The sequence below is a fragment of the Schistocerca cancellata genome, chromosome 1 (genome assembly GCF_023864275.1).
Source record: "Schistocerca cancellata isolate TAMUIC-IGC-003103 chromosome 1, iqSchCanc2.1, whole genome shotgun sequence".
In the NCBI taxonomy this organism is placed as follows: Eukaryota; Metazoa; Arthropoda; class Insecta; order Orthoptera; family Acrididae; genus Schistocerca; species Schistocerca cancellata.
This window is the reverse complement of record NC_064626.1, coordinates 1,230,962,074-1,230,975,931: the sequence shown is the minus strand read 5'-3', so window position 1 is coordinate 1,230,975,931 and position 13,858 is coordinate 1,230,962,074.

Sequence of the window (13,858 nt, the reverse complement as noted above, 5' to 3'; positions counted from 1 at the left end):
GTCACAGCCAAACCTCCAGATGTGAGACACTGAGATCGGTAGTTGTACGTCGATTGAGTATCAACCAAAACACCGATTTCGTTCGTGCTATGTGCTGCCGTCCAGTAAAACATGCGGAAACGGCAATTAAAAGTGACACAAGAACTACGGAGCACAGGAAAAGCGTGTCTGAGTGTGATTGTTTTGCAGATCTCTCATGAGCGAGTAGAAAGAGCATGTGGTCCTCGTAACACAGGTCCCACGATTGAATCCCACTGATTACAGACATTTTTTTAATTCCAGAATGAGATTTTCACTCTGCAGCGGAGTGTGCGCTGATATGAAACTTCCTGACAGATTAGAACTCTGTGCCCGACCGAGACTCGAACGCGGGACCTTTGCCTTTCGCGGGCAAGTGCTCTACCACCTGAGCTACCGAAGCACGACTCACACCGGGCGTGAGTCGTGCTTCGGTAGCTCAGATGGTAGAGCACTTGCCCGCGAAAGGCAAAGGTACCGAGTTCGAGTCTCGGTCGGTCACACAGTTTTAATCTGCCAGGAAGTTTCATTTTTTAAATTGTTTACGCTTAAAACTGTTATATGAGTGAAATTTCTGCTAATACTGGAGTCTTACGGGCCCCACGAAGAAGTTGGTGCTCTTCGTGACCTGTAATTATAGAATAACCTATCAGAAGACAAAATCACTATTCACATCCAGCAAACACAACCCCCATTTATCTTCACTTCCTCAGTGTGTACAATCATACGATTCGGAAAATGTCCGATGCTGCTCGAAATTCTTCGGAAATATTAGTCTGCAAGATTAGTCTACAACAACTGAATAACCTTCTTGAGCTGCCAGTCTTCACATTTAATCAGTTTTGTCCTCCACGTTTCTGCCATTCTCACCTTCAGGGGTGAACAATGGTTAAACTCGTTGATGAACACAAACCCTTCGTAACTTGGGCAATGTTCTGTTTCAGGTACAAGCCTTCATTCTGCAATCTGCAGGATTGGATGAGCAAATGCTGTAAGTTATTCATCCAATGTGCTTGATGAACGAAAGTAATTTGCTTCACAAACTTCTTCTTACGCAACTATTATTCCGAAGCCTCTGTTTCTCAATGAATTATACTCTGTGTGTGTGTGTGTGTGTGTGTGTGTGTGTGTGTCACTGCGCTCACAATGAGTTTTCAACGTTACGTTTTTATTATTAATATTATTATTTTGTTTGCTAGTACTAGTATTAGTTTTATTATTATTATTATTTCTTTACTTTCTCAGACGTTAAGTCTGGTTAAAAATGGGAAGTGACGCGGACCTTGATCAAGCGTCACTTCCTTTTAACTGTACGGTATATGTTATATTGCATTTAGGAACTTTCGGGTAATTGAACATGTATCAATAATTACGGATTTCTGTAATTGTATATATAAGTTTGGATGTAGCTGTATTGCATTGATGTACTGGTGGATATTGAGTGGTATGACTCCTGTAGTTGATAGTATAATTGGTATAATGTCAACTTTATCCTGATGCCACATGTCCTTGACTTCCTCAGCCAGTTGGATGTATTTTTCAATTTTTTCTCCTGTTTCTTTTGTATATTTGTTGTATTGGGTATGGATATTTCGATTAGTTGTGTTAATTTCCTCTTTTTATTGGTGAGTATGATGTAAGGTTTGTTATGTGGTGTTGTTTTATCTGTTATAATGGTTCTGTTCCAATATAATTTGTATTCATCATTCTCCAGTACATTTTGTGGTGCATACTTGTATGTGGGAACGTGTTGTTTTATAAGTTTATGTTGTGAGGCAAGCTGTTGTTGTATTATTTTTCCTACATTGTCATGTCTTCTGGGGTATTCTGTATTTGCTAGTATTGTACATCCACTTGTGATGTGATCTACTGTTTCTGTTTGTTGTTTGCAAAGTCTGCATTTATCTGTTGTGGTGTTGGGATCTTTAATAATATGCTTGCTGTAATATCTGGTGTTTATTGTTTGATCCTGTACTGCAATCATGAATCCTTCCGTCTCACTGTATATATTGCCTTTTCTTAGCCATGTGTTGGATGCGTCTTGATCGATGTGTGGCTGTGTTAGATGATACGGGTGCTTGCCATGTAGTGTTTTCTTTATTATTATTTATTATTTATTTTTTATTATTTATTATTTATTATTTATTATTATTATTATTATTATTACGAGGGTAATTCAATAATTAATGAGACAAAGTGGTCTGGGGAAAAAAACTGTTATTAGGGCTAGTTTGGTACTCTTATGGCTTTAAGTCGGAATCACTGGGATGAGCACTGATCAGCTGATGTATCAACACCGTTTTGTTCATAAACTCATAAATACATTACAAGATGGCGACGCCAGTTGAAACTACCACATTTGTTGAACGACACTCTTTATTCGTTTTTTACTTGCTGAAGACAAGAAACCAGTGAACATATACTTCAGAATGTCTAAACTTTATGATGAAGGTTATATGAATAATGCAAATTTTTACGAGTGGATAGAGCAGTTCAAAAATGGTCGCGATTCAGTGACTGACGAACATCGTTCTGATCGACCAGTTGCAGGTTCAACTCCCTCACTCGAAAGTCGAATTGATGACATTATTCGTGCCGACCACAGTGTGACTCTGTAAATGATAGTTAAAAGATTCAAGTTAGTACTGGTACAGTTCTTAACATTATCTGTAACAAGCTGAAGTACCGGTAAACATGTGTAAGAAGGACCCCAAATGAGTTGACTCGGCTACACAAGGAAACAAGGTTGAGAGTGGGCACAGACTTAAAGGAACGTTATGAAAGAGCAGATGAGCACTTCCGTGACAAGTTTTTAACTTGTGATGACACTTGAGCTCACTATTATCAGCCAGAATCAAAATGACAAAACATGGAGTGGGAGCACACCAACTCACTCTGTCAAGAAAAATTCAAAAGCCAAGCATCACCAGGAAAAGTAATGTTGACGGTGTTTTAGGATGCTGAAGGTACACTTTTTTGAGGTTATCTTGAAGAGCAGCGTACAATGAACAGCCAAGACTACTCGGATACGCTTTTGAACTAGGTGAAGCCAGCCATGAGAGACAGACGTCATGGATCGTGGAGGAGAGGCGTGATTCTCCAGCAAGACAACTCACGTCCTCATATTGCTCAACTAACCATTGAAACCATCGCCAAAATGGGCTGGGAGTACTGCCTCATCCCCCTTACATTCCTGATTTAGCACCTAGTGATTTCTATTTGATCGGTGCACTGAAGGAGGCATTACGTGGTAACAGGTTGCAGAAGAACGATAGCGTGAAAAAGTTTGTGGGAAATAGGTTCAAACATCAAGATAAAGAGTTCTTAGTATCCGGAATAGAAAAGCTTGTAGCCCGCTGGAGCAAGTGCATAAATGTTGAAGGGGATTGTGTTGAAAAGTAGAAAAAGTATTGTTTTGTAAAAATAAACGCTTTTCTCTCCAGACCAATTTGTCTCGTTCATTATTGAATGACCATCGTATTATTATTCCTATTACTATTACTTCTGCACGTATGATGCAATTGTTTCTTAATCTTTCTGTTCTGATTGTATATTCTGTGAGACTACAAATGTACTCTATGGTTTTACTATATTCAGAGAAACGAAGCGAAAGCAGACTGACATGAGAATATTGCAGTAAACTCCAAACACCCCTTTTACATGTCATAAACATGACGTTGTCCCACATAATACTTTCACGCATCACACAGTAAATATTGCTATTGATGGAGTTTGACTTCAGGACTCTCGGTACTATAATCTAACGCTCTACCGACTTCAAAGATGGTTGAAATGGTTCTGAGCGCTATGCAACCTAACATCTGAGGTCATCAGTCTCCTAGAACTTAGAACTACTTAAACCTAACTAACCTAGGGACAATACACACATCCATGCCGAGGCACGATTCGAACCTGCGACCGTAGCGGTGGCGCCGTTCCAGACTGAAGGACCTATAACCGCTCGGCCACAGCGGCCGGCTCTACCAACTTCCCCACGGGAGTTACACATGTTAGTTACTTATAGTTATGATTTTCCTTTGTCCCGTAGTAAAGGTATTACTTTTAATTAGCATTTACGCCCATTCTGTTGAACTAAATCGGAATTTTCGTCGGTACTCAATCGCCAGACACCGTTTGGTAACGATCTGAACGTCTGACATCTGGAGATCTGGGTGTTAGCATCAACATATTTTCTCGGCACAATGATTCACTATTTTTTGTGCGTGCAACCTTACACCATTCGGCCATCTTCAAAATAAGCCGAGATACTGTTTAAAAGGAAGGTGCGAGTGTCGTTGCTTCAGAATATCGGCTCAATCTGAAGACGACAGAAAGATGTAATGCCGAAATATTAGGAGGAAATATAGGGTTTAAGCAGTTGCACGCCAGAAATCTAACGGATCTCTTTATCACCAATTTATGAAACATACACTCCTGGAAATTGAAATAAGAACACCGTGAATTCATTGTCCCAGGAAGGGGAAACTTTATTGACACATTCCTGGGGTCAGATACATCACATGATCACACTGACAGAACCACAGGCACATAGACACAGGCAACAGAGCATGCACAATGTCGGCACTAGTACAGTGTATATCCACCTTTCGCAGCAATGCAGGCTGCTATTCTCCCATGGAGACGATCGTAGAGATGCTGGATGTAGTCCTGTGGAACGGCTTGCCATGCCATTTCCATCTGGCGCCTCAGTTGGACCAGCATTCGTGCTGGACGTGCAGACCGCGTGAGACGACGCTTCATCCAGTCCCAAACATGCTCAATGGGGGACAGATCCGGAGATCTTGCTGGCCAGGGTAGTTGACTTACACCTTCTAGAGCACGTTGGGTGGCACGGGATACATGCGGACGTGCATTGTCCTGTTGGAACAGCAAGTTCCCTTGCCGGTCTAGGAATGGTAGAACGATGGGTTCGATGACGGTTTGGATGTACCGTGCACTATTCAGTGTCCCCTCGACGATCACCAGTGGTGTACGGCCAGTGTAGGAGATCGCTCCCCACACCATGATGCCGGGTGTTGGCCCTGTGTGCCTCGGTCGTATGCAGTCCTGATTGTGGCGCTCACCTGCACGGCGCCAAACACGCATACGACCATCATTGGCACCAAGACAGAAGCGACTCTCATCGCTGAAGACGACACGACTCCATTCGTCCCTCCATTCACGCCTGTCGCGACACCACTGGAGGCGGGCTGCACGATGTTGGGGCGTGAGTGGAAGACGGCCTAACGGTGTGCGGGACCGTAGCCCAGCTTCATGGAGACGGTTGCGAATGGTCCTCGCCGATACCCCAGGAGCAACAGTGTCCCTAATTTGCTGGGAAGTGGCGGTGCGGTCCCCTACGGCACTGCGTAGGATCCTACGGTCTTGGCGTGCATCCGTGCGTCGCTGCGGTCTGGTCCCAGGTCGACGGGCACGTGCACCTTCCGCCGACCACTGGCGACAACATCGATGTATTGTGGAGACCTCACGCCCCGCGTGTTGAGCAATTCGGCGGTACGTCCACCCGGCCTCCCGCATGCCCACTATACGCCCTCGCTCAAAGTCTGTAAACTGCACACACGGTTCACGTCCACGCTGTCGCGGCATGCTACCAGTGTTAAAGACTGCGATGGAGCTCCGTATGCCACGGCAAACTGGCTGACACTGACGGCGGCGGTGCACAAATGCTGCGCAGCTAGCGCCATTCGACGGCCAACACCGCGGTTCCTGGTGTGTCCGATGTGCCGTGCGTGTGATCATTGCTTGTACAGCCCTCTCGCAGTGTCCGGAGCAAGTATGGTGGGTCTGACACACCGGTGTCAATGTGTTCTTTTTTCCATTTCCAGGAGTGTATTTGATATGTATTTATTTCGCTGTATTATTCGACAGATGAATTGGCGCTTAAAAACCTGTAATGTATTACAGTGCGAAGGAATGAACACACAATATGCTGCCGCCCTTGACTTCATTATTGTACATAACATATTCATTCGTGAATAGGTGGGGAGCACGTCATTTTACAAATTACGATTACACCTTGTAAAATGTGTTGGACGAATGAACTTGTATTGTCTTATACGTAATTAAGTAAATAAATACCAAACTTCCTGATGAGATAAGGATGAAGTCGAAATCTGCTGAATTAGCCATACCGATATAGTTCATTGGCATTTGCATTTTAGCAGTGAGGCACCGATACCGTCTCCCGTTGATCATACACAACACTGAAATATCAAGTCAGATATTATGTACAGTCATCGTTTGAGTATCTTCATGCGGTAAGCGGTTGATTTATTGTCTTAATACCGGGCACTAACACAAGCATTACTACTCTTGTGGGAACCACACTGGAAAGCAGTTTACGTGCTGAAGGATTAATTTTGTTTTCCATCTTTGGAGGCTATTTATATTAACTACACCACTTAAAAATAACGCGCGTAAGTGTGTCATTTGCAACCACACAACAATGGATAGATAAAGTACACCGGCCGTAGACATGTAATTATAGCTTTTATTCATCATAAAAATCTTTATCTTGCTGCGCCTAGGTCTAGGACAGTAACACTTTAAATAACGTAAGATGAAGTGTCTGAACCAAAGCGAGTAACATCCATGCACAAAAAGTAGAAGTTTGAAATAAAACAATAATATATCCACTTTTATTATAATAATCTCAGTGTCACACGCCTTGGTTTAACTTACTACAGAAATTATGTGGTCTGATAATGTGGAGGCTCTCTACAAAATCGGCAGTGGCAGGAACATATAGAAAACGTTGACAAAAGGAGGAGAGTTAGATACATTTGTTAAGACACCCATGAATATCTTCCACGCTACCTGAGGGTGCCGTAGATGGTAAAAACTGTAGATGAAGATAGGAAGGCACTAGCTAATAATAGAAGGCAGAGTGTGCAAGTGCTTCTCTGTGACAAAGAGGTCGGCACAGAGGAATTCGTGAGGGGATACCTGGAACCAATCAGAAGACCTATGGCTCAAAAAAAAAGCATTAAGGGAAAAAACGTATCGCTGGAGACAGAAAGTAATTTTTCCCTCGCTCACTATGCTCACGTAATAAAAAATAAATCAGACATGCGCTATACTGTAATTTTGCCGAGGCCAATCTAATCTTCCCTTTCCACATTAATTTTATCATACCATTTCGCTAATTTTTCCCGTCTAACATTAGTATTTTACAGCGAGTAGCTGATGAAGAAATCTTATCCCTTCTGTATTCGTAATTGATATTACACTGAAGAACAAAAGAAACTGGTACATATCGTGTAGAGCCCCCGCAAAGCACCCAGAAGTGTCGCAACACGACGTGGCATGGACTCGATTAATGTTTGAAGTAGTGCTGGAGGGAACTGACACCACGAATTCCGCAGGGCTGTCCTTTAATCCGAAATAGTACGAGGGTGTTGAGATCTCTTCTAAACAATACGTTGCAAGGCATCCCAGATAATCTTAATGAATTTCATGTCTAGAGAGTTTGGTAGCCAGCGGAATTGTTTGAACTCAGAACAGTGTGCCTGGAGCCACTCTGTAGCAATTCCCGTCGTGTGGGGTGTCGCATTGTCCTGCTGGAATTGCCCAAGCCCGTCGGAGTGTACAATTGACATGAATGGATGCAGGTGATCAGACAGGATACTTACGTACGTGTCACCTATCAGAGTCGTATCTAGACATATCAGGGGTCCCACATCACTCCAATTGCATACGGCACACACCTTACAGAGCCTCCACAAGCTTGAATAGTCCTCTGCTGACATGCAGGGTCCATGGATTAACACGGTTGTCTCCATACCCGTACACGTCCATCCTCTCGATACAATTTGAAACAATGTCGGTGTTGACGGGCCCAGGCGAGACGTGAAATCTTTTGTCTTGCACTCCGAAAGCCCATACTGATGTTTCTTCCAATGGTTTGCTCGCTGACACTTTTTGATGGCCGAGCATTGAGATCTACAGCAATCTGCGGAAGGGTTGCGCTTCTGTCACGTTGAACGATTCTCTTCGGTCGTTGTTGGTGCCATTCTCGCAGTATCTTTTTCCGACCGCAGCGATGTCGGAGATTTGATGTTTTATCGGATTACTGATTTCACGGTGCAGTCGTGAATTGGTCGTACGGGTTATTCCCCGCTTCAGCGCTGCCTCGGAGATCCTGTGTCCCATCGCTTGTGCGCCGTCTATAACACCACATTCAAACTCACTTAAATCTTGATCAATTGTCATTGTAGCAGGAGTAACCGATCTAATGCCTGGGCCAGACACTTGTTGGCTGATACGGGAATTGGCGACCGCTGCGCTTACATATCTCTGTATTTGAATACGCATGCCTGTATCAATTTCTTTGGCGCTTCAGTGTACGTTCCCAGTATTGAACTTCGGATTAAGCTTGGGAACTTTGTGTGGCTACTGTCTTGAGTTAGAAAATCACTATGATGAAAGGTACAACATGGTTTGTTGGGTTCTGGCTTCTCTCTCCGTGGACAACCTTGCCTTGTGGCCTGGTGGTAATGTGCGAGCCTGGAGACCATAAGGTCGAGCAGACGAAAACCTGTCACAGATTGGAATTTTTGAGAACGCATTTACGCTAGCCCTAGACTTTGCAAACAGAAAGTTGAAGACACGTCTTCAGGGACTCGCAACCGGGTATGAATATGAATTTATTAGCGTGCCTGGAGTTTCTGATGAAATCACGAAGAATTAGCTCCTCTGTTTGCTCATTTTCAAAGGTGCTTTTAGACACGAAAATGATGGGCCGCGTTGGTGTTATAGGTTCAATAATTCGGCGGTAATGATCTGCTTATAACCATAACACGAATGCGTAATTATACGAAAATCAGGCTATTGGTTCTAGGAGATTATTCAAAGCGCCGTTGTTGGGAAACGTTCGACTGCGTTTAATACAACCATGAGACACAGTCATTTCTTTACGTACCACAGAAAGTAAGGCAGAGGGACGACTCATCAAAGCTCCCTCTTGTTGCACAGTCATCAAGCAAAGTGATTTCCTTATTTGGTGAACGGTGCTCAGCTGATAAAACAAGGAATCACACAATCTTGATAATTCTCGTGTGCGATTTGATCACTTCCGATCGAGTTCCACAGTAACTGAACTTCGGAAGTAATTCACTGATCTGATAAGACTGATTCACACTCGCTGTTGTCTTCCTCACTGTAATACTTTTGCTATCTCAAGATGAGTACACTACCCATCGTAACGAAAGAAGTTTAGTAAGTCTTAGCTTCAAAGCTTTGGTGTAGTACTAAATTATTATACGAGTACAAAGAATCTTCAAGAGAGCGTATTCTGACAAACACTAATAAGCTACGATGTATATCATGTAAATTTGTCTTACACGTAACGTCACTTCTCTTCAACTACACGTTTCATTGACGATGCGTAATTTAATTTTGCCAAACATGGTTCGAAAAAGACTAGATTTTCTTTCAAATAAATGAAATTGGTAGAACCGGGAGAGATGATCCTGCACTATGCTCCTATACAGTGCAGCTGTTTCTTATATCTAACTGATAATTCACCGATGAAATATTTTAATGGTTTTGCGACAAAATTTGATTTAAAGAGGAAACATGTTTGATACTAAACGTGGGAGAAAAGTGTGTTCGTGATAGCGACAGCTAGAGCCGTACTGGCGAAGCAAATCGTTATCAGCAATTTCTCAGAACTATCGAGGTCGATATTATATTTTGCACAGGTAAACACTCACAATGCCATATCAGAGGTGACGTAACATATATAACCTATAGGACTTTGTTTCAGTGGAACAAAACACACTGAATTACACTACGCCGGCATGAGTGCTGTATGAAACAAGCTTGAAATTGGGAGTAAGTGGTACACTAATGAGAAACATATCAGCGTAACTGCACAGACAGTGATGAATAACGAATGCACAGGCTAAGTTCGGGTAACGACATCTATATTCTTTATGTAAGGAGAGCGTTCACAGCGTGTTTTCCATTCAGAGATTTGGTTATGTGTGAGAAGGTCGTCTTCTGCCTCGTTTTAAACTGAGAAATATCTACCAGAACATATAAAAAAAGAACGACGCTAAGGTACTAAAGCAGATGACATGCAAAGACAAACACGCCCATTAAACGTAGTTTTTCACGATCAACATAAATCTTACTTCTGGCATACCTAAGAACGAAAATAACATATTGCAATGCCAAAACCTTTACTTTCGTGCTAAACGACAATTCTAACCTGTAAATCAAATTGACATCGACAATATTCGTTTAATAACAATATTTAAGTGTTGGCAAGTTCACATTTGCATGAACCACTTGAATGTGATAGCTTTGATAAACTTTGTAAAGCAAATCTATTGCTTTTTTCTAAATAACTTACGTTGTTGTTGTTGTGGTCTTCAGTCCTGAGACTGGTTTGATGCAGCTGTCCATGCTACTCTATCCTGTGCAAGCTTCTTCATCTCCCAGGACTTACTGCAACCTTAATCCTTCTGAATCTGCTTAGTGTATTCATCTTTTGGTCTCCATCTACGATTTTTACCCTCCACGCTGCCCTCCAGTGCTAAATTTGTGATCCCCTGATGCTTCAGAACACGTCCTACCAACCCGTCCCTTCTTCTTGTCAAGTTCTGCCACAAACTCCTCTTCTCCCCAATTCTATACAATACCTCCTCATTAGTTATGTGAACTACCCATCTAATCTTCAGCATTCTTCTGTAGCACCACATTTCAAAAGCTGCTATTCTCTTCTTGTTCAAACTACTTATCGTCCATGCTTCACTTCCATACATGGCTACACTCCATACAAATACTTTAAGAAACGACCCCCTGACACTTAAATCTATACTCGATGTTAGCAAATTTCTCTTCTTCAGAAACGCTTTCCTTGCCATTGCCTGTCTACATTTTATATCCCCTCTAAAAATGGCTCTGAGCACTATGGGACTGAGCTTCTGTGGTCATCAGTCCCCAAGAACTTAGAACTACTTAAACCTAACAAACCTAAGGACATCACACACATCCATGACCGAGGCAGGATTAGAACCTGCGACCGTAGCAGTCCCGCGGTTCCGGACTGCGCGCCTAGAACCACTAGACCACCGCTGCCGGCTGTATCCCCTCTACTTCGACCATCATCAGTTATTTTGCTCCCCAAATAGCAAAACACCTTTACTACTTTAAGTGTCTCATTTTCTAATCTAATTACCTGAGCATCACCCGACTTAAGTCCTTAGCTGTCTCTGACAGAATTACGATGTCATCGGCGAACCTCAAAGTTTTTATTTCCTCTCCATGGATTTTAATACTTACTCCGAATTTTTCTTTGTTTCCTTTACTGCTTGCTCAATACACAGATTGAATAACATCGGGGAGAAGCTACAACCCTCTCTCACTCCCTTCCCAACCACTGCTTCCCTTTCGTGCCCCTCGATTCTTATAACTGCCATCTGCTTTCTGTACAAATTGTAAATAGCCTTTCGCTCCCTGTATTTTATCCCTGCCACCTTTAGAATTTGAAAGAGAGTATTCCAGTCAACATTGTCAAAAGCTTTCTCTAAGTCTACAAACGCTAAAACCGTAGGTTTGACTTTCCTTAATCTTTCTTCTAAGATAAGTCGTAAGGTCAGTATTGCCTCACGTGTTCCAACATTTCTACGGAATCCAAACTGATCTCCCCGAGGTCGGCTTCCACCAGTTTTTCCATTCGTCTGTAAAGAATCCGCGTTAGTATTTTGCAGCTTTGACTTATTAAACTGATAGTTCGGTAATTTTCACATCTGTCAACACCTGCTTTCTTTGGGATTGGAATTATTAAATTCTTCTTGAAGTCTGTGGGTATTTCGCCTGTCTCATACATCTTGCTCACGAGATGGTAGAGTTTTGTCAGGATTGGCTCTCCCAAGGCCGCACGTGGTTCCAATGGAATGTTGTCTACTCCGGGGGCCTTGTTTCGACTCAGGTCTTTCAGTGCTCTATCAAACTCTTCGCGCAGTATCGTATCTCCCATTTCATCTTCATCTAAATCCTCTTCCATTTCCATAATATTGTCCTCAAGTACATCGCCCTTGTATAGACCCTCTATATGCTCCTTCCACCTTTCAGCTTTCACTTCTTTGCTTAGAACTGGGTTCCCATCTGAGCTCTTGATATTCATACAAGTGGCTCTCTTTCCTCCAAAGGTCTCTTTAATTTTCCTGTAGGCAGTATCTATCTTGCCCCTAGTGAGATAAGCCTCCTTACATGTGTCCTCTAGCCATCCCTGCTTAGCCATTTTGCACTTCCTGTCGATCTCATTTTTGAGACGGTTATATTCCTTTTTGCCTGCTTCATGTACTGCATTTTTATATATTCTCCTTTCATCAATTAAATTAAATATTTCTTCTGTTACCCAAGGATTTCTACTAGCCCTCGTCTTTTTACCTACTTGGTCCTCTGCTGCCTTCACTACTGCATCACTCAAAGCTACTCATTCGTCTTCTACTGTATTTCTTTCCCCCAATCCTGTCAATTGTTCTCTTATGCTCTCCTTGAAACTCTGTACAACCTCTGGTTTAGTTAGTTCATCCAGGTCCCATGTCCTTAAATTCCCACCTTTTTGCAGTTTCATCAGTTTTAACCTACAGTTCATAACCAATAGATTGTGCTCAGAGTCCACATCTGCCCCTGGAAATGTCTTACAGTTGAAAACCTGGTGCAAATGGTTTAAATGGCTCTGAGCACTATGGGACTTAACATCGATGGTCATCAGTCCCCTAGAACTTAGAACTACTTAAATCTAACTAACCTAAGGACAGCACACAACACCCAGTCATCAGGAGGCAGAGAAAATCCCTTACTCCGCCGGGAATCGAACCCAGGAACCCGGGCGCTGGAAGCGAGGACGCTACCTTTAAAAGCTGGTTGCTAAATCTTTGTCTTACCATTACATAATCTATCTGATACCTTCTAGTATCTGCAGGATTCTTCTATGTATACAACCTTCTTTCATGATTCTTGAACCAAGTGTTAGCTATGATTAAGTTATGCTCTGTGCAAAATTCTACCAGACGGCTTCCTCTTTCATTTCTTACCCCCAATCCATAACTTACGTATTATTGTATAATGCTTGCTATACTATAACACACTACGCATTTGCAAGAACTTAGTATGTACGGAAAGACATAGGTGTTCATTCTTCCTGCGTGCAATACGAGATTGGAATAATAGAGAATTGCGAAGGTGGTTCGATGAACACTCCGCCAGGCAATTAAATGTGATTTGCAGATTATCCATGTAGATGTAGATGTAGATTACGGAAGAATTATAAATTTGCAAAAGTAACATTGATAGTCAGCGTTTTACCGAAAGTTCTGATTTTTGTTGTTGTTTCGCAATCATTTACATTTCAAACCATCATAATACAATACAGTGATAATGGTGTAACAATATTATTGCCTATTATTATTAAAATGGTTCTCTGAGGTAACTGTTACACTTAAACAGGCAAACCAAACTCATCTTCTAAGCAATCAAAAGCGATTTCCTCCAACTGTTTTCAGAACAACATGGGTACATCGTTAGTAATGGATGTAAACTAACTTAAGTCTGCTTGATTTTTGCCAGTCGTCTGTGAAAATAGGTTACAAGAAACCATCAAGATCTTACCTCTCATCAATTGAAATAATCAGGTACTTAGTGGCCTTCTTTAGAAGGTTATAACTGTACTATTATTTGCAAGTGTCAACAATAAGATGCATGCTGCATATTAATGCTGTCTAAAAAAATACAAGAACAATAATAAATCCATTAGTACAATAAGAGCTTTAAAGGCTTACATGATGGATGAAATACTACTCACTGT